The sequence below is a fragment of the Carcharhinus amblyrhynchos genome, chromosome 7 (genome assembly GCF_965287045.1).
Source record: "Carcharhinus amblyrhynchos chromosome 7, sCarAmb.v2.hapA, whole genome shotgun sequence".
Lineage (NCBI taxonomy): Eukaryota > Metazoa > Chordata > Chondrichthyes > Carcharhiniformes > Carcharhinidae > Carcharhinus > Carcharhinus amblyrhynchos.
Window position 1 is genome coordinate 35616092 of NC_137330.1, and position 25739 is coordinate 35641830.

Genomic DNA, 25739 nt, shown 5'->3' on the forward strand with positions numbered 1-25739 from the left:
TCCCACTTCTGCCCCAATTAAGTCCATGCTGGGAAGGCTTGTGGACAGTCTTGTTGCTGTGCTGCCAATTGTGGCCTTTAAGTGGACAATTAATGCCTGCTTAAAGGGTCTCATCCCATCACCGCTGGTACTAACCTTGCTATACGTGGTGGAATTGATACATGAGGAGCACATGCTGAAAGGGATAGATTCAGCATACATCCAACAGCTCAAACCTGGGCATCTGTGAGACATGCTGGGCCAACATCAACACAATCTGTAATTTCCCAGTCTGGCATGTCTCACTCAACCATCATCATCAAGTCAGGGGAACTACCCTGGTTCAGTGAGGTGTGCAGGAAAGAATGCCAGAAGCAGCATCAGGCACACCTCAGAATGAGATACTAACCTAGTGAAGCTACGACATAGGACTGCATGCATGGTGAACAGTGGAAGAAGCATGTGATAGACAGAGCTAAGCGATCCCACGACCAGTGGATTGAATCAAAACAATCTAGTCACAAAGGTTGGTGGGCAATTAAAAAAAAACTAGCTGGTGGTAAGTGATATTTGATTTGGTCCTCATGTCACATTCAGTGGCAGTGGTATTTCCATAAGAACATAAGATGTAGAATCAGAAGTAAGCTGTTCGGCCCATTAAGTCTGCTCTGCATTAGTGATCATGACTGATTTTATCTGACATTCCTCAACTCCACTTATCCCCCTAACTCTTGATTATGTTACTGATTTTACAAACTTGGCTATATCAGGCTTGAATGTGATCTAGCCTCTATATTCTCTGTAGTAAAGAATCCTGCAGATTCACTATCCTCTGAGAGAAGAAATTCCTCCTCATCTCTATCTTAAATGGGCAGTCACTTTGAGATTATGCCTTCTGGTCCTGAACTTTCCCACAAGGGGAAACAACCTTTCAGTGTCTACCCTGCCAGTCCCTCTGAGATTTCTGTATGTCTCGATAAGGTTGCCTCTCACCCATCTAATCTCCAGTGATTTCCAGGGCCAACCTACACAACTCCTTCTCATAAAAAAATTCTTCCATACACAGGATCAACCTGTAACCTTCTCTGGACTGCCTCCAATATAAGTATATCTTTCTTTAGATAAGGGAATCAAAACGGTTCACAGTATTCCATATGTGCCATGTGCAGTTTTATAGCATGTATAGTTTTATAGCAGGATTTCCCTATGAGATAAAGACCAATATTCTATTTGCTTTCCCTATTACCAGCTGAACTTGCATGCCGGGCTTTTGTGATTTTGCAGTGGTTAGCACTGCTGCCTCAAGGCACCAGAGACCCAGGTTCGATTCTAGCCTTGGGTGAGTGTGCGTGTTCTCCCCATGTCTGTGTGGGTTTCCTCTGGGTGCTTCAGTTTCCCACAGTCCAAATATGTGCAGGTTAGGTGGATTAGCCATGATAAATTGCTGCAAGATGCATAGGTTAGGGGGATTAGCAGAGTAAATATGTGGGGTTATGGGAATAGATAAGATGCTCTTCGGAGAGTCAGTGCATGCTCAGTGGGCTAAGTGGCTGCCTCCTGTACAGTAGGGATTCTATTATTCTATGCACGAGGACCCTGAAATCCCTGTGGTGCAGCTTTCTGCAGTCTTTCTCCAATTAAATAATATTTAGCTCCATTATCCTTACTACTAAAATGCATAACTTCACATTTTCCTACATTGTATTCCATCTGCCAAGTTTCTTGTTACTCACTTAACCTGTCTATATCCCTTTGTAGCCTCTATCGTCCTCACCACTTGCCTTCCTACCTATTTTTGTGTCTTCCACTATTTGGCAATTGTACATTCATCTCCCTTGTCCAAGTCTTTAATACATTGTAAGTAATTGTGGCCTCAGCACTGATTCCTGTGGCTCTCCACTAGTTACAGCTTGCTATCCTGAAAGTGTTGTTCTTATCCTAACTTGCTGTCTTCTATTGGTTGGTCAGTCCACTATCCATGCTAATATATTATCTCCAACACCATAGTCTCTTACCTTTATTGAGTAATCTTTTGTGCGGTACCTTATCAAATGTTTTTGTGGAAATCCAAGTATATTATATCTATTGGTTGACCGTTATCTATATTGCTCTTTACTACCACAGAGAATTCTGATAGATTTGTCAGACATTATTTGCCCTTTGAGGCATGTTGACTCTGATTATATTATGTATTTCTAAATGCTCTGCTATTATATCAGTTGGTGTGGAGATGCCATGCTGGTGGTGATGCCAAGTTAACATGGACTCTAATGCTTTTCCTATGACAGATGTCAAGACAATTGGCCTATAGATAACTGTTTTTTCTTTCCCTCCCTTTTTAAATAAGGGTGTTACATTTGGCAGTTTGATAATCTAATGCAAGATGCTTATTCAATTCACCTGCCATCTTATTTTCCATTATTAATTCCTCAGGATCACTCTCTCTATTGGACCTATGCTCACTTTGTTAACTTGTTTCTTATTTAAGTATCTGTATGAGCTCTAATTACCTGACTTTGTTTCTATTTAGCTTTCTTTCATGCTCTAATTTTCCCTCGTTAATCTTTAATCATTCTCTGCTGTTCTTTATATTCTGCGCAGGCTTCTGACCAATTGGTCATCCATGCCCAATTACATGTGTTTTCTTTAAGTCTGCTACTCTCTTTAATTTTTCAGTTAATCATGGATGGTGAGTCCATCCCTTGGAATTTTTCTTTGTTGTCAGAGTATACCTATTAAGTGTGTGTCATTGCTTCTCTGTTGACCTACCCCTTAACCTAATGTGCCAGTTCACTTCAATTAGTTCTGCTTTAATGCTCTCATAATTGCCCCTATTTAAATTGAAAATATTAGACCAGGACCTTAAAGTCCTGTCACCTTCCTAGTTATATGTCTCACTGGAGCACTGGTCCCAACATGGTTCAGGTGTTATACTGGCCCAACAAAGTAGATCCCACTTTCTCCAATACTGGCACCAGTGCCCCACAAACTGGAATCTACTTCCCACACATCTATCTTCAAGCCATAAGTTAATTCCTGTAGTCTTATTTGTCCAGTGCCTATTTGCATATTTCAGGTAACACTCAGATTATGATCTTTTTGTGATTCTGTCTCTCAATCTGGTGCCTAGTTGTTCATACTGGTATGCAGAACTGCTTTCTTAGTTCTGCCTATGTTGTTGGTACCTACATGGGTCATGACAACTGGTTCCTCCCCCTCCAACTCCAAGTTCTTCTCCAGCCCTTAGCAGGTGTCCTGAACACTGGCACCAGGCAGGCAATCCAGCCCATTTGAATTCTCTCTCTTTGCTGCAGAGTAGTGTCAATCCCCTTTCACCATACTGTCTCCTACTAATACTGCAACATGCCATTTTTGTGTCTCCTCCTCCTCCTCCCCGCCCCCACGCGCACGCACTCTTGAATGGCTTCCAGTATCATGGTGCCGTGGCCAGTCAGTTCACCCACCCTGTCGCCCCTCTCATCCAAACAAGTTGAAGAAACCTCAAACCAGTTGGACAAAATCAAAGGCTGGGACTCCGGTCCTGTCCTCTGGGACCCTTTACCTGCTGCAATCAGTCACGCTGCCCTATCTCTGACCACTGACCAAATCAAAAGATTCTGTCCTATGAGAAATTACAGCCTCCTGGTACAAAGTCTCTGGATAACTATTCTCCTCCCTAATGTATCAAAGTGTATGCAGCTTGATCTCCAGCTCAATGACTGCGCTTGAGCTACAAACATTTGCTGCAGATAGTTTGCTCCAAAGCACACTGACGTCCAGGAGCTCCCACTGGCTGCAGCTGTTAGACAGCATCCTGTCCTGTTAACCTTAATGTGTCTTTATTAACTTAAATTATTTTTTTCAATTAATTATTTTCCCCTTTTAATATTTTGTTAACATACAACTTGTTTATATTCTTTTTAAAACTTAGGAATAAAATATATTTTAACCATTTACTAGATACTCACCAGTTAGCTTCTACGCCTGTAGTAGAGCGTAAACATATTCCTACAGAGTGAAAAAGTTAGAAAAGGCCAAAGCAAAGGAACACCTGCTTCCTTTCTGCAACTCTCCCTTAATCGCTCAAATCCAGCACTCTGTTTAAAGTTGCCATAAAATGTCTTTTTAAATATTCTTTTAAAGCTAAGGAATTAGCTGACCCCAGTTACAGAAAAACTGGTTTAAGCTGCTTTCCTTAGTTAGATAACTTCAACTGGTCTTCAGTAGGTCCCTGAAACCCATCTTAAGGCTGGGAAATGTAGAAGTCAGACAGTAAATTTCAGTTAAATGCAAAAAAAGGATTTTTTTACACAGCAGTTAACATTCCCCTGCTCACCAAAACTGCAGCATCCATGTCATTAGTATTGCTTCCAAGATGGCCAGTTTGCATCAACCAGTACTTTTTTATATCCAAAAAAATTATAATTGATCCCTGTACAATTGATGAACTCTAGGGATTTTTTTTAAGAATGCTTGAAAAGGATTTTTTAAGACAATGTAAGGAAATTGCAAATTCCTGTACTGTTTATGGGTCAAAAGTCATCATGGCATGCTCCACTTGCCTGGATGAATGTGGCTCCAACTATACCTAAGAAACTCAACCCTATCCGGAGAAAGCACCTCTTTTGATCAGCACCCCATCTACATTGACACAAAGTGACAGCAGCATGTACCATCTAGAAGATGCATTCTAGCAACTTGCCAAGCTTCCTCTGACAGCACCTACCAAACCCATAGCATCTATACCTAGAAGTACAAGGGCAGTAAATTCATGGAAATGTCACTACCTGCAAGCTCCCCTCCTAGCAGCCTTTACCCTGATTTTGGAAGCACATCACCATTCCTTCACTGCTGAGTCAAAAACCTGGAAAAAATATTGCTGATGTCAAACGAGAGATATAATTATGACCGTTGTGATGTTTATTTTTCTGGTCAGCTTTGTTGGATCCTTTTCCTTCATACTCATTTCATCCTAATGTCTCAGTCTGAATATCAAGGTGGGAAACAAGCTTTTGATTTTTAAACCACTTAGTGTATCTCTAGAAAATAAGTACTTGACGTTCAGTGGAAGGGAAAACAGTGAATTGGGCAAGAAATCCAATAAGCAAGAACTGAAATAGATTGGGGATACTCCTGGGATCTAGTTCCAAGCTATGTCAACTCCATGTCTAGCTGCTAGCTGTTCCTCTGGAACAATGAGGCCGAACCCTCTAAGGTAAGTACCTTTTAAAGGGGAAAAAAAACTTCCCAGGTCTCACTAGGGACTACTTCCGGTTTTACACTCCTGACTGCCTTAGAAAAAAAACTCCGGAAATAAAGTTAAAAATCCCTCTTACCTACTGGCTCTCTTCACTGAATCACCACTCTAGCTGCTCCTCTGGAACAATGAGATAAGCTAGCTTTTTTTCTGTTTCGTTTCTTCCTTTAACCTAATGGGGTGAGGGACTATCAGGCAAGATCTTTCTTTTTGTCTAGTGGGAATGGCAGGAAAGCCTGTGCATTGTTCCTTCTGCAGAATGTTTGAGGTGAGGGATGCCATCAGTGTCCCTGCTGATTTCACCTGTGCGAAGTGCACCCATCTCCAGCTCCCCAAAAACCATGTTAGGGAACTGGAGCTAGATGAACTTCAGATCATTCGGGAGGCAGAGGTGATCATAGATAAAAGCTTCAGGGATTTAGATACTCTGAAGAATGAAGATGGATGGGTGATGGTGAAAGGGGCTGGGAGGAGGCTGCACCATAGCACAAGTGGTTAGCAATGTTGCTTCACAGTTCCAGGGTCCTTGGTTCGATTCTCAGCTCGGATCACTGTCTGTGTGGAGTTTGCACATTCTCCTCGTGTCTGCGTGGGTTTCCTCCATGTACTCCAGTTTCCTCCCACAGTCCAAAGATGTGCGGGTTAGGTTGATTGGCCATGCTAAGAAATTGTCCCTTAGTGTCCAGGGTAGTGGAGGTTAGAGGGATTAGTGGGTACGATATATAAAAAAAATATGGGGATAGGGCCTGGGTGGGATTGTGTTCAGTGCAGACTCGATGGGCTGAAGGGCCTGTTTCTGCACTGTAGGGTTCTGTGATCTCTGAGGCAACCAGTGTGGGGATCCCCTGTGGTTGTTCCCCTCGGCAACAAGTATACCGTGTTGGATATTGTTGAGGGGGCGACCTATTGGTGGTAAGCCAAGGTGACCAGATTGTCAGCACTGAGTCCATTCCTGTGCCTCAGAAGGGAAGGGGGAGAGCAGGAGAGCAATAGTTAATTAGGGACGCGATGGTTAGAGGTACAGATAGGAGATTCTGCGGCAGCAAAAGAGAATCAAGGATGGTATGTTGCATCCCGGCTGCAAGGGTCCGTGATGTCTCGGACCGTGTTTTCAGGATCCTTAAGGGGGAGGAGGATCAGTCGCAGGTCGTGGTACACTTCGGTACCAACGACGTAAGTAGAAGAAGGGATGGGGATTTAAAACAGGAAAATAGGGAGTTAGGATAGAAGTTGAAAGCCAGGACAAAGCATGTTGTCATCTCTGGTTTGTTGCCTGTGCCACATGCTAGTGAGTTGAAGAACAGGGAGGTAGTGCAGATTAACATGTGGCTGCAGGGACGGTGTAGGAGAGAGGGTTTCATTTACATGGATAATTGGAGGACATTCTGGAAAAGGTGGGACCTGTACAAACAGGACGGTTTGCACCTGAACCAGAAGGGCACCAATATCCTGGGAGGGAAATTTGCTACGCCTCTTTGGCGTAATTTAAACTAATTTGTTAGGAGGGATGGAAAAATGAGTTGTAGTCCACAAGCAGTGTTGAGGGTAGTGAGGTACTGAGGAAGGTATCAAGGTCGCAGGAGTGTACAGGCAGACAGGATGGTGGGTTGAAGTGTATCTACTTCAATGCAAGGAGCATCCGGCATAAGATAGGTGAGCTTGGAGCATGGATTGGTGTTTGGGACTATGATGTGGCCATTACGGAGACATGGTTAAAACAGGGACAGAAATGGTTGTTGGCAGTTCCAGTAAGAGTAGGGAAGGCGGTAAAAGAGGTGGAGGATAGCGTTGTTAATCAAGGACAGTTTAACTGCTGCTGAAAGGCATTTCGATGAGGATCTGCCTACTGAGGTAACATGGGCTGAGGTTGGAAATAGGAAAGGAGCGGTCACGTTGTTAGGAGTTTTCCATCGGCCCCCAAATAGTAATAGAGATGTGGAGGAGGAAATGGCAAAGCAGATTATGGATAGGTATGGAGGTCACAGGGTAGTTACCATGGGTGACTTTAACTTTCCAAATATTGATTGGAACGTTTTATAGGTCAAATAGTTTGGTTGGGGCATTTTTTGTACAGTGTGCAGGAGAATTTCCTGATGCGATATTTGGATAAGCCGTCAAGAGATGGGGTCACATTGGACTTGGTGCTGGGTAATGAACCGGATTTGTTTATGGGAGAGCACTTGGGAGATAGTGATCACAATTCGGTGTCTTCCATTATTGGAATGGAGAGGGATACGGTCACATGGCAGGGCAAGGTTTATAATTGGGGCAGGGATAATTATGATGCGATTAGGCAAGAATTAAGGAGCATAAGATGGGAACAGAAACTGTCAGGTAAGGGCACAAATGAGAAGTGGAGCTTGTTCAAGGAACAAATACTTGATATGTCCTTGACAGGTATGTCCTTGTCAGGCAGGGAGAAAATGGCCAAGTGAGAGAACCATGGTTCACAAAGGAGGTTGAATGTCTTATCAAGAGGGAAAAGGAAGCGTATCTAAGGATGAGAAAACAAGGTGCAGTTGGGTCGCTTGAGGGTTACAAGGTAGCCAGGAATGAGCTTTAAAAAAGGGTTTAGGAGAGCTAGGAGGGAGCATGAGAAGTCCTTGATGGGTCAGATCAAGGAAAACCCCAAGGCTTTTTACTCCTATGTGAGAAATGAAAGAATGACCAGGGTGAGGTTAGGGCCAGTCAAGGATAGTAGTGGGAACTTGTGCATGGAGTCAGAAGAGATAGATGAGGTATTGAATGAATACTTTTCTTCAGTGTTCACTAAGGAGAGGACCATGTTTTTAAGGATGAGAGTATGATACAGGCTGATAGGATGGAGGAGGAAGATGTTCAGAGGAAAGGTGTATTAGCAATTTTGAAAAACCTGAGTCGATAAGTCCCCTGGGCCAGATGGGAGGCAAGGGATGAGATTATGGAGCTTTTAGCTTTGATCTTTGGGTTCTCACTGTCCATGGGGATTGTGCCAGAGGATTGAAGAGTGGCGAATGTTGTTCCCCCTTTTCGAGAAAGGAAATAAGAATTGCCCTGGTAATTATAGGCCAGTTAGTCTTATTTCGGTGGTCGGTAAGTTAATGGAAAAGGTCCTGAGGGATAGGATTTATGACCATTTGGAAAGATGCAGCTTAATCTGGCATAGTCAGCACGGTTTCGTGAGGAGTAAGTCTTGCTTCACAAATTTGATTAAATTCTTTGAAGAGGTAACTAAGTGAGTAGACGAAGGTAGAGCAGTTGATGTTGTATATGTGAATTTTAGTAAGGCATTTGATAAGGTTCCTCATGGTAGGCTCATTAAGGAAGTAAGGAGGTGTGGGAAAGAAGGAAATTTAGAACATAAGAAATAGGAGCAGGAGTAGGCCAACTAGCCCTTCGAGCCTGCCCCGCCATTCAGTAAGATCATGGCTGATCTGTCGTGGCTCAGTTCCACATTCCCGCCCTCTCCCCATAACCCTTAATCCCCTCTCATCAAAAACCCATCAACCCGCGTCTTAAAAATATTTAGCGAGGTAGCCTCCACCACTTCAACGGGCAGAGAATTCCAGAGATTCACCACCCTTTAAGTGAAGAAGTTCCTCCTCAACTCCGTTCTAAACCGCCACCCCTTATCTTGAGGCTGTGCCCCCTAGTCCTACTATCCTTTCTGAGCAGGAAGAGTCTCTCCACCTCTATCCTATCCATCCCATTCATCATCTTATACATCTCAATGAGATCTCCCCTCATTCTTCTAAACTCTAACGAGTATAAGCCTAATTTATTCAGCCTCTCCTCATAGCTCAACCCCCTCAACTCCGGCATCAGCCTAGTAAACCTCCTCTGCACTCCCTCCAAGGCCAAAATATCCTTGCGTAAGTACGGCGCCCAAAACTGCACACAGTACTCCAGCTGTGGCCTCACCAATGCCCTATACAGCCGCAGCAAGACTTCCCTACTTTTATATTCAATCCCCCTTGCGATGAAGGCCAGCATCCCATTTGCCTTCCTGACCACCTACTGCTCCTGCAAGCTGGGTTTTTGCGACTCATGCACAAGGACCCCGAGGTCCCTCTGCACCGTCGCCTGCTGCAGTTTTTCTCCACGTAAGTAATAATCCTTCCTACCATTATTCCTACCAAAGTGGACCACCTCGCACTTGCCAACGTTAAATTCCATTTGCCATTTCCTGGCCCATTTGCCCAGCCTATCTAGATCCTTCTGCAGACTCTCCACACCCTCCGCACAATTTGCCTTTCCACCAATTTTGGTGTCATCAGCAAATTTCGACACCCTACACTCGGTTCCCTCCTCCAGATCATCTATATAAATGGTAAATAGCTGAGGCCCCAGCACTGACCCCTGGGGCACTCCACTAGTCACCATCCGCCAATCCAAATAGCACCCATTGACCCCCACTCTCTGCCTCCTATTTGACAACCAGTCGTCTATCCACACTAACACCCTACCCCCAACTCCATGCCCCCTGACCTTCTGCAATAACCTCTTGTGAGGTACCTTGTCAAACGCCTTCTGAAAATCAAGAAAGACCACATCCACCGGCTCTCCTCTATCCACCGCCCTAGACACATCCTCATAGAACTCCAATAAATTTGTCAGACACGACTTCCCTTTAACGAAACCGTGCTGCGTCTGCTCTATCAAGCAGTTCCCCTCAAGATGCCTCGCTATTTCCTCCTTGATGACGGATTCTAACATTTTACCTACAACAGACGTTAAACTAACCGGCCTATAATTCCCTGCCTTTTGCCTGGCACCCTTCTTAAACAACGGCGTAACATCAGCCGTTTTCCAATCTTCCGGCACTTCCCCGGAATCCAGCGACGTCTGGAAAATAACCACCAAGGCATCCACTATCACCTCCGCCATTTCTTTCAGGACCCTCGGATGCATTCCATCCGGTCCTGGGGACTTGTCCACAATCAGCCCCTCCAGTATGCCGAGCACCACCTCTCTAGTAACAGTAACGTCATCGAGACCCTCCAGTCCTACCACCTTTCCATCTCTAACGTCCGGCAAATTATTCACGACGTCCTCCATGAAGACCGAAACAAAAAAATTATTCAAGACCTCAGCCATTTCCCCATCCCCTACCACTAAGTCCCCCTTCTCATCCTCTAAGGGACCAACGTTCACCCTAGCCAGCCTTTTCCTTTTTATATATTTATAAAAACTCTTACTATCCTTTTTTATATTAAGCGCTAGCCCAGCTTCATAGTTTCTCCTACCCTTCTTTATCAACTTCTTTGTCAATCTTTGTTGACATTTAAACCTCTCCCAATCCTCTTCTCGCCCACTACTCTTAACTACTCTAAACGCCTCCGCTTTTAATTTAACACTTTCCTTCACCTCCTTCGTTACCCACGGCTTATTACCAATTTGGCTGATTGGATGAGTAACTAGCTGTCTCATAGAAGACAAAGGGTGGTGGTGGAGGGAAAATTTTCAGACTGGAAGCCAGTTACCAGTGGTGTACCACAGGGATCAGTGCTGGGTCCTCTGATTTTTTTTATCAATGACTTGGAAGAGGGGGCTGAAGGGTGGGTTAGCAAATTTGCTGATGACACCAAGATTGGTGGAGTAATGGATGAGGTGGAGGGCTCTTGTAAGCTGCAAAGAGACATTGATAGGATGCAGAGCTGGGCCGAAAAGTGGGAGATGGAGGTTAACCCTGATAAATGCGAGGTGATTCATTTTGGTAGGACAAACTTGAATACGATTACAGGGTCAACAGCAGGTTTCTGAGGAATGTGGAGGAACAGAGAGATCTTTGGGGTTCATATCCAAAGATCTCTGAAGGTTGTCACTCAAAAGGATAGAGCCATGAAGAAGGCTTATAGTGTGTTAGCATTTATTAACAGGGGCTTTGAGTTTGAGTCATGGGGTAATGCTGCAACTATACAGAACCTTGGTGAGATCACATTTGGAATATTGTGTGCCGTTTTGGTCACCTCACCATAAAGATGTGGAAGCAGAGGAGATTTACCAGGATGCTGCCTGGTTTGGAGGAGGGTAGGTCTTATGAGTAAAGGTTGAGGGAGCTAGGGCTTTTCTCTTTAGAGCGGAGGAGGATGAGAGGTGACTTAATAGAAGTTTGTAAGATGATGAAGGGGATAGATAGTGGATGTTCAGAGACTATTTCCTCGGGTCGATATAGCTGTTACTAGGGGGCATAACTATAAGGTTCATGGTGGGAGATATAGGAGGGATGTCCGGGTAGGCTCTTTACTTAGCGAGTGGTTGGGGTATGGAATGCACTGCCTACTGTGATAGTGGAGTTGGACACTTTAGGAACTTTCAGGTGGTTATTGGATAGACACGTAGAACACACCAGATTGATAGGGAGTGGGATAGCTTGATCTTGGGTTCGGACATAGCTCGGCACAACATCGATGTTCTAAGTTTCTAAGTACGGCACAACCCTTCCAGTTTCCCCTATGATTCCAAGTGATGTTTCTGCTTTATTCCTTTAACAACTGCCCATGTTACTGCTTCCACCTATGTCCTCCTCTGTCATGGTTTAATAATAGTGAGAATGTAATTTTATTAATCTCAGTACAGAAAAAGCATTGGAGAAATATATGGATTTGAAGCTATCAAATTTTCAGGCCCTGATGATCTGTTTCCATGGGCTCTAAAAGAAGCAACTGCTGGGATATTGGATCCAATGATTATTTTTCCATTTTTTCCCGTGATTTTTAGAATGATGCCTGTGGATTGAAAGAAAGCAAATGTAAAAGTGCTATTCACAAAAGGAAGGAGAGAGAAAATAAGAGCCTACAGGCCAGGTGGCCTGTCATCAGTTGGTGTGAAAATGTTGGGATCTATTGTTAAGGAAATCTAAATGACTGAGAAAATTGTAATATGAATAAATAGATTCACCGTGTTTTTCCAAAAGGGAAATAACGTTTGACATTTATTCTGAGCAAGTTAACTGGCTAGGTAAATTAGGAGCCAGTAGATGGAGTATACTTGGATTTACAAAAAGCATTTAATTAGCTGCCACAAAACATGTGCAAGGGAAGGGCTCATGGAATTGGGTAATATATTGGCATAGATGGTAGATTGCTTAATGGAAAGGAAGCAGTGTGTAAGGATCATAAAATTATTAGGGAAGTTTAAATGGGACATTTTCAAATTGGCAGGCTACAACTGTAAGGATTGGAACGCAAGAACAAAGAAATAAGTTCAGTAGACCATTTGACTTTTTGAACCCGCACCATTAAAATCATGGTTGATCTGATTATGGCCTCAACTCCACTTTCCCCTGCCCCATGACCCTCAATTCCTTTGTAAATCAAAAATCTACCTCCATCTTGGATACATTTAATGATCCAGGCTCCACCATTTCTGTAGGGTAGAGAATGCCAAATGAAAATCTGAGTGAAGAAATCCCTCCTTGTTTTGAGACCTCTTATTCTGAAATTGTGTTTTCCTACTGCTGGAGTTCAGCTATTTACAATCTATATTAATTATTTGGGCAAAGAGACAGAGAATAGTGAATCCTAAGATCACTGTGATATAGCTAGATGGGAGAACAAGGAACACAACATTAGGGCAAATAACTAGGAAGATCAGTGACATGCTCTTTATGGCCAGGGGATTGAATACATGAATATTGAAATAAGAATAGAAAATGCTGAATAAACTCAGCAGGTCTGGAAGCATCTGTGGAGAAAGAAACAATGTCCTTAAGAACATTTTTCGAGTATCTGCAGTTTTTGATTTTATACATGAATAATGAATATGTGAAAACTTTAAGGTCTTTGGTGAGCCCACTTCTTCTGCATTGCGTGCCATTTTGATTTTCATATTTAAGGAAGGATACACTTGTCATGAAGGTGGTAAAGCAAAGATTAATTACGTTGGTTCCTGAGATGAGTGTTATCCTATTGTTAGAGGCTGAATGAATTGAACCTATATTCTCTGGCTTTTAGAAGAATGATAGTTTGTTTCAATGTACAAGACTCTACATGGGCCTGACAGGGTAGAGATTGAGGGGTAGTTTTCCCCTGACTGGAGAATCTAGAATACAGTAGCAGATTGTCAGGATAAGGGGTTGTGATGAGAAATTTTTTCCGTTAGAAAGTTGTGAATCTTTACAAGTGTCTATTTTAAAGATTGTGAATGTTCCATGTAAATATATTTAAGGCTGGAAAGGAAGGTTTGATGACCCAGAGTCAAGTGATCTGGAGAGCAGGTGGGGGAATTGAACTGCAGGCAGGAGATTGACCGTTGTTTTATTGAAAGGTGGAGCAAGCTCAAGGAGCCATATGGTCCACTCCTGCTTATTATATTCTTGTGTATTTCCTGTATGTTCTTATTGCCAGATTAAGCTCTGCAACTGCACTTTTCTCTTCAATAAATAATAACCTGCTTGTGGGTGAGCAAAGCAGCACACTTTTAAAGAATTAGTTTTTAAGAAGTGTTTGTATATTTGCTATTGTATTAGAAGCACTCTAACTTTTGAAAGCAGTAATACTAATTTCTCATCTTGGTGTAATCCTTCCTACAAGAATGCAATTTTAGGGAGTGAGTGGAAACAGTTTGTGGCGAAGGGGAGTGGAATGAGGCAGAGTTGGGATGGTAATAAAGTGGAGAGACATTGCAAGGTAAGTAAATGGATGCTGATGTGAGAGCAGCTGAAAATAAATCAACAGGCCGATGCTGTTGGGAGTGGAATAGAGTAAAGTGGTTGAGTCTTTGCTGAGGTAACCAAAGAAACACGGAGTTACATAAAATGGGGCCCCAGGTTTCACATTTAAATGAAACGAAATAGGAATATTGCTGAAAAAAGAGACATGCTATCAAAGCTTTGCATGCTACACTCATTAGGATAACTAGCAAGAATTTTTCAACCATAAGGGGGAACAACACATTACACTGCGTGCAAAAAGAGGTGCCGATTGGCTGGCAAGTGGACCCAGTGGAGCTGTTGACATGGAGAATGTAGCACGAACGGTTATTTACTATCAGGAGCAGGGAACAGGAATGATGGAAGGCAACAAAAATATGAGAGGGATCCTGAATATGAGAGAAATATACTATGTAGGTTTTCTCCTGCTATTCAGTAATATACAAACACATATTTTAGCTGTTGTGCCACCTATTTGGAGAACTGAATGAAGATCTTTCAATTGTCACCATTGAAATTGTGCAGTGGGAATAACAGTGCATGCAATAATGATAGTTACAAGAAAGGAAGTAATGTAGAATAACTTAGTAGCAACAAATTCATGTGTTTGTTCTTCAATTGGATTATGAATTTGAATGAAGTATTTGCATATAATTAAACACAAACCTTTCATTTAAGAGTAACAGATATCTAATATTCCATGTGTAGAGAATACTGTGTTTTCTCATTAAAAGGGTCTGGGATTGAAATTGAGCCATCTAATATGTAAATAGGAATGATCTGGAAATAAAACTGAAGTTCATTTCATTAAAAGTTGCATTTTTCTCTGCCTTGTTCATATTTCTATAGGTTCTTGTTTTAAAGAAAACATATTAGAGACAAAAGATATTGGTCTATTTGGTTAAGTAGACATTCAGGCAATTAACTTATTATCTTGAATAGAATCACTACAGTGCAGAAGGAGGCCATTCAGCTCATTGAGCCTACACCGACATCAATCTCACCCAGCCCTATCCCTATTACTCTATATTTACCCCTTGATTCTAAACGAAAATTTAGCAAGGCCAATCAACCTAACCTGCATATCTTGGACTGTGGGGGGAAACCAAAGCACCTGCAGGCAACCCACGCAGACATAATATGGTAAAATTCTTTGTCAAGGTGGATAGTGATGTAATTGATTCTGAGACCAGGTTCCTGAATCTCAATGAAGGTAACTGTGATGGCATGAGGCATGAATTGGCCATTATGGACTGGGAAACGTTGCTGAAAGGGAAGACGACGGACAGGCAATGGCAGGCATTTAAGGAACAAATAGGTGAACTCCAGAAGTAGTTTATTCCTCTTTAACGCAGAAATGGTAAAGGAGTTGTGGCCAACAAAGAAATTTAGAGATAATATCAGATTCAAGGAATACAAATTGGCAAGATAAAGCAACAGGCCTGAGGATTGAGAGCAGATTAAAATTCAGCAAAGGAGAACGAAGGGCTTGATGAAAAAGGGAAAAATAAGAGTATGAAAGTAAGCTAGCGGGGAACATAAAAACTGACTAAAAGTTTCTTTTAGTATGAAAAGAGAAAGAGATTGACAAAAATGAATATAGGCCCCTTACTGTCAGAAATGGGAGAATTCATAACAGGGAATAAACAAATGGCTGTGGAATTAAATTTGTACTCTTCATGTCTTCCTCTGTGAAGATTGAAGCAATGTACCAGAAGTTCTGAGCGAAACAAGTTTTAGTGAGGAGCTGAAGGAAATCAGCATTAGTAGCTAAATGGTTTTGGGGAAATTGATGAGATTTGAAGGTGGATAAATCTCCAAGTCCTGATAATCTTCATCCCAGAGTACTTAAGGAAGTGGCCCTGGAAATAGTAGATCCATTGGTAGTTATTTTCCAAAATTCTCTGGACTCTGCACTGGTTCTTACAGGTTGGAGGGTAGCTAATGTAAGCCCACTATTCAAAAAGGGAGATAGAGAAAAAATTGGGAACTGTACACCAATGAGCCCAACGTTAGTACTGGGGAAATTGCTAGATCCATTGTCAAGGATTTCATAACTCAGCATTCGGAATGCAGTAGATAATCAGACAGTCAGCATGGCTTCACTAAAGGGAAATCATGCTTGATGAATCTATTGGAATTTTTTGAGGACATAACTAGTAGAGTTAACCAAGGAGAAGTTGTGGATGTGGTTCATTTAGACGTTCAGAAAGTTTTCAACAAGGTCTCACATATCAGACTACTATGTAAAGCTAAACACATAGGATTCCACGTAATGTCTTCAGATGGGTAGAAAGCTGGTTAGCAGGTAGGAAGCAAAGAGTTGGCATAAATGGGTCTTTTTCTGACTGTCAGTCAGTGACTCGTGGGGTTAGGACCCCAACTGTTCACATATATGAATGATTTGGAAGAGAGAACTAATGTGTTATCTTTATATTTGCAGATTATATAAAATTGGGTGGGAGGGTGAGTTGTGAGGAGGTTGCAGAGGTGCTTCAGCGTGATTTGGACAGGCTGTGTGGGCATATGTGTGGCAATTACATTATAATATGGATAAATGTGACATTGTCCACTTTGGTAGCAAAAATGGAAGACAAATTATTACTTCAATGGATGTAAATTGGGAGAGATAGGCACTCCGTGAGACCTTGGGGTCCTCATGCATCAGTTGCTGAAAGTAAGCATGCAGGCACAGCAGGCAGTAAAGAAGGCAAGTGGTTTGTTGGCTGCCTTAAGTTGAGGACTTGAATATAGGAATAGAGATGTTTTATTGTAATTGTATAGGGTGTTGGTGAGGCCATATCTCGCATTGTGGTGAATGTGTGGAATTCACTATCATGGGAAGTAATTGAGGCCAAAACATTCTCTGATTTCAAGAAGACATTAAATATAGCTCTTGGGGCTAAAGAGATATGGGGTGGGTGGGAGGAGGGCGATCAGGATATCGAATTCGATGATCAGCCATAAACAAAATGTATGGAGGAGAAGGTTTGAAAGGCTGAATGGTCTACTCATGCTTCTAGTTTCTGCCGTTGTAACAGGGTGGGTATGAACGGCCAGAAAATTCTGGCCCATATGTTCTTTTTGCCGCCCAGGAGAAATGTTTAGAGACAGAAGGGCTTTAGAGGGTGGCACAGTGGTTATCACTGCTGTCTCGTACGCCGGGGACCCGGGTTCAATTCCAGCCTCGGGTCACTCTGTGTGGAGTTTGCGCATTCTCCCAGTGTTTGAGTGGGTTTCCTTTGGGTGCTCCAGTTTCCTCCCAAGATGTGTAGGTTAGCTTGATTGGCCATGATAAATTGACCCTAATGTCAGGGGATTAGCAGGGTAAATGTGCTGCGTTACGGGAGTAGGGCCTGGATGTGATTATGTGTTCGGTGCAGACATAATGGGCTGAATGGTTTCCTTCTGCACTGTAGGGATTCTATGAAAAACAGAAAACGCTGGAAATTCTCAGCATATCTGACAGCATCTCTGGAAGAACAAAGTTAATGCTTTGAGTCAGGATGACTTTGTCAGAACTCTGTAGGAAATGGCAGGAAATATGCAAGGGAACTGTTTTGCTTGTTCAATTTTGTTTGCTCATTCAGTTTTTAAACTCCCTCCAAGGCTTTGGTAAAAATGCTTGCAATGTGTTGGTGGCTGTCATAATTTATGTTCTGAATATAATTAAACTAAATGAAGCACTGATACTTATATTACCTTTTAACAGAATCAATGATGTCTGTGTTGCACTTTGAATGTACATGAAATGGAGAATTGGCAGATATTCTGTTTTTTAATTCATGATTGAAATGGGAGAATGTGATTATCTCCTACGTGACTGTAGTGTTACAGTGCAGAGGTTGATCTGCCTTTGAGAAGCCACGCTGAATCCCTCAAAGAGGACTGACTACCTTGCTTCGTAATCTGTTAAGTGTTTGGGAAGGTGTTAACTGTTCTTCATTAATGTTTAGAGGTTCATTAACAGAAATACCTGACACCTGAATAATTAATAAGTTATTTATTTAACCAACCGGGAACTTTAAACAAGTAAGATACTACTGGAACGCTGTATCAAATAAATACAAGGTCCATTCGCTACCAAAGGAAATAACAGAATTTAGTCACTCAGAAAAAAAATACAAACAGGTTTTGTGGCTTTGGAAAAACCCATCGTGTTCTTCTGGTTATTCTGCTGTCTGTAAGCTCTTTCTAATTTGGTATCCTTTTGTTAGATAGATGGAGAGTTCTCAAGATACTTTTTAGCTGACAGAGAGCTGGTCTTCCCCCTCTGTGTTGAAAGGTGGCAGTCCTTCAGTTGAACTGCAGGCAGGCATTTGAGTTCCTCTTTTTAACAGTGATGACCGATCAATTTTTCTACACCAGGGTTGGTATGATAACAACAGCAGATTCAAATTTGATAGGTTCCTGATAGCCAGGTGTCTTCATTAAACTGAGGTCAAAATTCAAAAGCCTGCAAAGCCTGTCATCAAGGGAATCCTGATGCTTGGTCCTTGTTACAAATGTTAAAATTTCTGTACCCTATATGCACTTGAATTTTAAATGTCCAAACACTGACATAAAACCATAGTTAAAGGGATCATAGTTCGCAAGCTCACTCCACAACTGTAGGCTGAGCTGAGCCAAACTTGAATCGCCTAGGGAAACAAGAGAGGCTGCTGTCCTTCTATTTGGACCAATGAGCAGAATTGCATGGCATCACAGCTTTAGTATGTTATCAAAATCCTACAGTGTATCTAAGCAGCAATTAATTTTCCACTGTAAGCTATAATATTTTCTTCTCATTCAGTTGTGTCAGTTCTTTCTTAAAATGTGCTTGATTCTTAGCATCAGTCCTTCCTTTGGGTTGTTGGAAAATAATAGTCTGCATTTAACCAGTTTTTAAGAAAATTTTGTTGATCTGCATTTTTAGTTTTGAGACAGACCATTCATTGAAACTTTTTTGCTTCTGTCCATTTGCTTCACCTCCAAGCAACTTTATCCTCAAGCAACAAGCTTTAAATAAAATGGCTTTACTTCCAGATGAATCAAAAGCTTCAATCACTGCATTAAAAGTAGTTGAGTCTTTACAGTTGCCAATGGATTAAGTGCCTCAGGGGCCTGAATCAAAGCATGATTTGCCAGTCAGTGGCAAAATGGGTTGTTCTAGTTATAGACTTTGGGCGTTGGCACAATAATGAATGATTTACATTTTTAAAGTTTAAAAAAAAAAGCAGTATTTAAAATCTGATGGAATGGTACTCCATTCTGCTAAAAGTTAATATTCAGTGACAGAGGATTTGGGCAGTAATTGAGACTTATCATTAAAGACTACGAGCACAAGAATGGGCAAGTCCTAATTTTTTTCTAAAAAGCTTAGCCTGTGTCTATCAGATAAATTCTGCAGCTTTTAATGGTCAATGTATTTGATTGGTGAGTCCCCTCACAAGGTATTCTTCCTGCACAACTTTTAAAGGAGCATAGTTTGTATCTCCGGCAATTTCCTGATTTTTCACATTTACCTGTAAATGTGTTGTCACTGAAAGTTGCTGTCCAATTTCCATAAAGATGGATAAGCACTTAGTGTTACTGTTATATTTACTGAAAAATTCAACACTTGTGCCAATAAAACAAAATATCACAGATGCTAAAAATCAGAAAGAAAACAAAATGCTGGGAAGCACTCAGCCAACCACGCAACTTGTATGCAGAGAGCAGACAAGTTTATATTTTAGTCATGAACCTTTTATCAGAACTGTAAGCTATTGCAGATGAACAACATTATTTTAAGAAAACACAAAATAATGGGAAGGATAAAAAAAACTCACACAGGTAGGAAGAATAAATAGAAAATTTCATGAAATGCTGAATGAAAAATTTCAAATTGCTTGAGGTTCTTGGGTCATATGCATTTAGCTTCTGGAGAAATTTGGTATTAAAGATGGATAAAGTGAGGAACCATCTACTAACCATACCTCATTTATGTTTGTTACAAGACATTAAGTACTGCTTAACCTTGACTTCTTAAGATGTCCTGCAACTAAAACTATGCATGAAATCTTCTGCGAGTTGAGGATGATTGAAATTTGAGTAGAAAGGGAAGAATTCAAATTGTAGTACAAGTAGTTTCTTTTTGTAAATGAGGTTTATAATTAACATCTGGTCGGTTTTGCAGACATGGTCTTCAAATGGACTCGCAGTCCCATCTTTCAGGATGGATCAAACAAAGAATTCTCATATTCAGAACCTTAGATCTATGGAAACTGCTCGGGTCACTTTACTGTTTTGGCTTGTTGACTTTGACATTTGCATCTGCTGCTTTCTTGGCTTCTACTTGATTTTGGGGTAATCCTCACCGATTATGCACAGATTTGAGAGTACTGAATATAACTCAGGCTGGCTTGCCTCCAGAACATGACCATCCTCGCCACGCTCCCTTCACTGCGTTGGCCAAGATGGTAGTTTAGGTTTACTTTAAGGAATATGCTTATGCATGTGATGCTGATTGAACTCAACTGCAGGCAGTGGAAGCACATTGTTAGAACTGGAACTAATTAGGTCTCTTCCATATCAGTAATTCAGATTTGAGATGCTGTTTCACAAGGCCAAGTAGAGACAAAATAGCTGAATTCCATCAGAGTTTGCTTGTTGGTTAAATTTCCATGCATAAGCTTAGTGTGGTGATTTTAATCAGCCATGAATCTTACATACATTTTTTTGGAAGATAACTAGCATAACCAGAAGCATCAAAATGTTTGCATAAAGCCAGACCCATGCATGCATATCAACTAAGATTAGTTTTACATGTGTTGGAGATAATATGATGATTTGGGTATTAATTCTAACTGGTGGTTTCAATTTTATTTGACATTTGTAATGGAAACCAGTTTGCTTCAATTATCTTTTCAGATACAATACCTTTTAAAACCAAATTTCCAATATTGTGATGCTGGCATGTGTTATTTTCCCCTTGTTCATTGACCCTTCGTAACATCAGTCTTTTGGCTTGAAAATGTTTTGCACATCTGGTTATACTTGTAGCTAAGTATGTGTTTTTACATAAGGTTATTTACATACTTTTAGAAGTATAACTAATGTATATACTTACTGTCTATTTTGGGAGTTAACAGAGCATCAAGTACAATTTTCTTCTTTTGCTCTTTAATTGTATTTGATGTTTGGTGACTGACACAAGGGCAGAGCTAGTGCATGGCAATATTGCAGTTAACCTCGACTGCAAATCTGGAGGCAAATAATACTCTGTGTTGGTATTGAAAGTTTTTTTATGCAGTTATGCCATCTCCAAGAACTTGTACAAATAGTAGATTTTAAGTATTTTATCACTATGGCAACTCACTTCTTAATACAGAAAAGTGGAAGAAGAGCGGACAAAGGATTTTCAGATTTTATGTGAATGCTGGGAAACTGACAAATATATAAAACTTGGTGTAGGAAAGGGCAAGGGAAGTTGAGAATCACAGGTGCAGTAACCGTGCCATGGAGGTAAAGTCCTGAAAGGTTAAGAGTAGCAGAGAGTTATGATATCAATCTCAATTTTTCCTTTCTCTGCAATGTTTTTAAGGAAATGCTTTCACTTTTTAGGTAAAATGTGTTACAGAATAGAAGCAAATAACCAGATTCCAAAGCATTTATTTTCCAGATTAACTAGACTGGTCGCTGATGCAATTCATTGTATAGGATGTATGAGGCTAAAGTTGGAATGTGCCAGAATTCTTGGAAGATTGTAGGGCAAAGGTGTGTGATTTAAAATCTGGTGCTCAAATGTAACCTGGGTAAATCAAACCCTGATTGTTTACAAGAAGAGTGCTGCTAATTTTGATACAGATAATCTTTTTGTAAAAAAAAAAGTCTCATGCCTAATTGTAAGGAAGTTGGAGTTCAAATCTAGACAAGTTGATGTCAAGAAGTCTGACAAATTCTTAATTCACTTTTTTCCCTAAGGAATTGTCTGAGGTTTCCTGTCCAACCTATGTATAGAAGCACAAGATATCTAAGTTTGGTTTGTCAAACTTGCTTTCACCCAGTTCAGATTGGATACACATTCACCTTAACCCTCATTTAGAATACCCCCAGATTTTGAGTAGCTTTAATTCATCCTTTTTTGCTGCATCATCAAAGAGCCGGATAATTAAGTCATGCACTGACAATTATTTATTAACTACAAACTAAAATGATCACAATTAAATTTGAACAATGAAAATACAAACAATTAATAAATAAAATAGTTGTAGAAGGGTATCCCAAGTTTGAATAACACAATCAATGTACAGAGTTATTCAATGAAACGAACAACAGTTTTTCAATCAAGTGTCACCATAAGTCACCATGTCAAAGACCGATTATAAATCGGGAACATTAATCTAGGATCAAGTTCTTTAGGGAACGATACCAGTTAACTTACAGGCTCGTAATCCAAAGACCTGGACTAATGTTCTGAAGACGTGTCTAAATCTCTCGATGGCAACTGGGTAACTTAAATGTGCGTGTATGTCCAGCTAAGTCTAGTATTCCCCATGGGCATGTGCATGCACGTGTCCCCCTCCCCTGTCCAGGCACATGTCTCCTTGTGGATGCATCCTCATGTACCCCACCTCCACAGCCTGCACGGGTGCCACACCTTCCCCTACTCTCTCCTGCGTGGATAAACTCAACAGGATTGGCATTATATGTGGCAAAGTTTTTATAAAAGTAGGGAGATTATGCTTCAGTTGTACAGGGCACTGCTGAAACCACATTTGGAGTACTGTGTACAGTACATGTCAACTTATTGAAGGAAGGACATAAATACATCAGAAGTAGTTTGGAGGTTTACTAAACTATTAACAGGAGTGGATTGTCGTATGAGGAAAGATGTGACAAGTTGGGCTTGTATTAGTTAGAGTTTGAAAAGAGTAAGAGACAATTTGATTTAAACCTGTCAGATCCTCGGGTTCTTGACAGGTAGATGTGGTCGTGATGTTTCATCTTGTGGGAAAATCTAGAACTAGAGTTCACAGCTCAAAAACAAGAGGTCATTCATTTAAGACAAAGGTGAGGAGAATTTTTTTCTAAGGGTATGGAGTCTTCAGAATTCTCCTTTCCTTAAAAAGCAGTGGCAGCAGAGCCTTTTAAATATATTTTTATGACAAAGCTAGATAGATTCTTGATGAACAAGTGGATAAAATGTTATTGGAGATAGATGGGATCAGCCATGATCTTATTGAATGGCAAAGCAGGCTCAAGTATCCCACTCCTATTTCTGATAATTGCATGCATGTATAATTTTGTGATCAAAGTAAGTGAACCTGTTGGGACAAAAGCAAAATACTGTGAATATTGAAATAAACACAGAAAAAGCTATAAATACTCAGGTCAGGTAGCAACTGTGAAAAGAAAAGAAGCTAAAATTTCAGGCCAACAACCCTGTACCAGAATTGAGAAAAGTTAGAAATGTAATTTTTAAGTAGTTGAAATAGAAAATTGTAAAAAGAGCAGAAAGCAATTTCTGTTTTGGGGCTGAAGGCGGGATATATTAAATGACAAAAGAGCCCCAACTGGTGATAATTGCCCTAGTTACTGGTTTACATTTTTGAATTGTCTTTTCCTGTTAGTTTGCGTTCTCTCTTATAAGAACATAAGAAATAGGAGCAGGAGTAGGCCATCTAGCCCTTCGAGCCTGCCCCGCCATTCAGTAAGATCATGGCTGATCTGTCGTGGCTCAGTTCCATATTCCCGCCCTCTCCCCATAGCCCTTAATCCCCTCTCTTATCAAAAATCCATCAACCCGCTTCTTAAAAATATTTAGCGAGGTAGCCTCCACCACTTCAACGGGCAGAGAATTCCAGAGATTCACCACCCTTTGAGTGAAGAAATTCTTCCTCAACTCCATTCTAAACCGCCCCCCACTTTATCTTGAGGCTGTGCCCCCTACTGTCCTACTGTCCTTTCTGAGCGGGAAGAGTCTCTCCACCTCTATCCTATCCATCCCATTCATCATCTTATACGTCTCAATGAGATCTCCCCTCATTCTTCTAAACTCTAACGAGTACAAGCCTAGTTTATTCAGCCTCTCCTCATAGCTCAACCCCCTCAACTCCGGCATCAACCTAGTAAACCTCCTCTGCACTCCCTCCAAGGCCAAAATATCCTTGTGTAAGTATGGTGCCCAAAACTGCACACAGTACTCCAGCTGCGGCCTCACCAATGCCCTATACAGCCGCAGCAAGACCTCCCTACTTTTATATTCAATCCCCCTTGCTATGAAGGCCAGCATCCCATTTGCCTTCCTGACCACCTGCTGCACCTGCAAGCTGGGTTTTTGCGACTCATGCACAAGGACCCTGAGGTCCCTCTGCACCGTCACCTGCTGCAGTTTTTCGCCACATAAGTAATAGTCCTTCCTACCATTATTCCTACCAAAGTGGACCACCTCGCACTTGCCAACATTAAATTCCATTTGCCATTTCCTGGCCCATTCGCCCAGCCTATCTAGATCCTTCTGTAGACTCTCCACACCCTCCGCACAATTTGCCGTTCCACCAATCTTGGTGTCATCAGCAAATTTCGACACCATACACTCGGTTCCCTCCTCCAGATCATCTATATAAATGGTAAATAGCTGAGGCCCCAGCACCGACCCCTGGGGCACTCCACTAGTCACCAACCGCCAATCCGAATAGCACCCATTAACCCCCACTCTCTGCCTCCTATTTGACAACCAATCCTCTATCCATGCTAACACCCTACCCCCAACTCCATGTCCCCTGACCTTCTGCAATAACCTCTTGTGAGGTACCTTGTCAAACGCCTTCCGAAAATCAAGAAAGACCACATCCACCGGCTCTCCTCTATCCACCGCCCTAGACACATCCTCATAGAACTCCAGTAAATTTGTCAGACACGACTTTCCTTTAACGAAACCGTGCTGCGTCTGCTCTATCAAGCAATTCCCCTCAAGATGCCTCGCTATTTCCTCCTTGATGACGGATTCTAACATTTTACCTACAACAGACGTTAAACTAACCGGCCTATAATTCCCTGCCTTTTGCCTGGCACCCTTCTTAAACAACGGCATAACATTAGCCGTTTTCCAATCTTCCGGCACTTCCCCGGAATCCAGCGACGTCTGGAAAATAACCACCAAGGCATCCGCTATCACTTCCGCCATTTCTTTCAGAACCCTCGGATGCATTCCATCCGGTCCTGGGGACTTGTCCCCAATCAGCCCCTCCAGTCTGTCGAGCACCACCTCTCTAGTAACAGTAATGTCATTGAGACCCTCCAGTCCTACCACCTTTCCATCTCTAACGTCCGGCAAATTATTCACGACGAAAACCCAGCTTGCAGGTGCAGCAGGTGGTCAGGAAGGCGAATGGGATGCTGGCCTTCATAGCGAGGGGGATTGAATATAAAAGTAGGGAGGTCTTGCTGCAGCTGTATAGGGCATTGGTGAGGCCGCAGCTGGAGTACTGTGTGCAGTTTTGGGCGCCGCACCTGCGCAAGGATATTTTGGCCCTGGAGGGAGTGCAGAGGAGGTTTACTAGGCTGATACCGGAGTTGAGGGGATTGAGCTATGAGGAGAGGCTGAATAAACTAGGCTTGTACTCGTTAGAGTTTAGAAGAATGAGGGGAGATCTCATTGAGACGTATAAGATGATGAATGGGATGGATAGGATAGAGGTGGAGAGACTCTTCCCGCTCAAAAAAGACAGTAGGACTAGGGGGCACAGCCTCAAGATAAAGGGGAGGCGGTTTAGAACGGAGTTGAGGAGGAACTTCTTCACTCAAAGGGTGGTGAATCTCTGGAATTCTCTGCCCGTTGAAGTGGTGGAGGCTGCCTCGCTAAATATTTTTAAGAAGCGGGTTGATGGGTTTTTGATAAGAGAAGGG

At 41.8% G+C, this 25739-nt stretch overlaps 1 protein-coding gene across 1 annotated transcript in view; it reads left to right on the forward strand.

Moving 5' to 3' along the window:
• The window catches only part of asap2a (ArfGAP with SH3 domain, ankyrin repeat and PH domain 2a), a 182039-nt gene that overhangs the window by 44374 nt on the left and 111926 nt on the right, over nt 1–25739 (forward strand). The window lies entirely within an intron of this gene.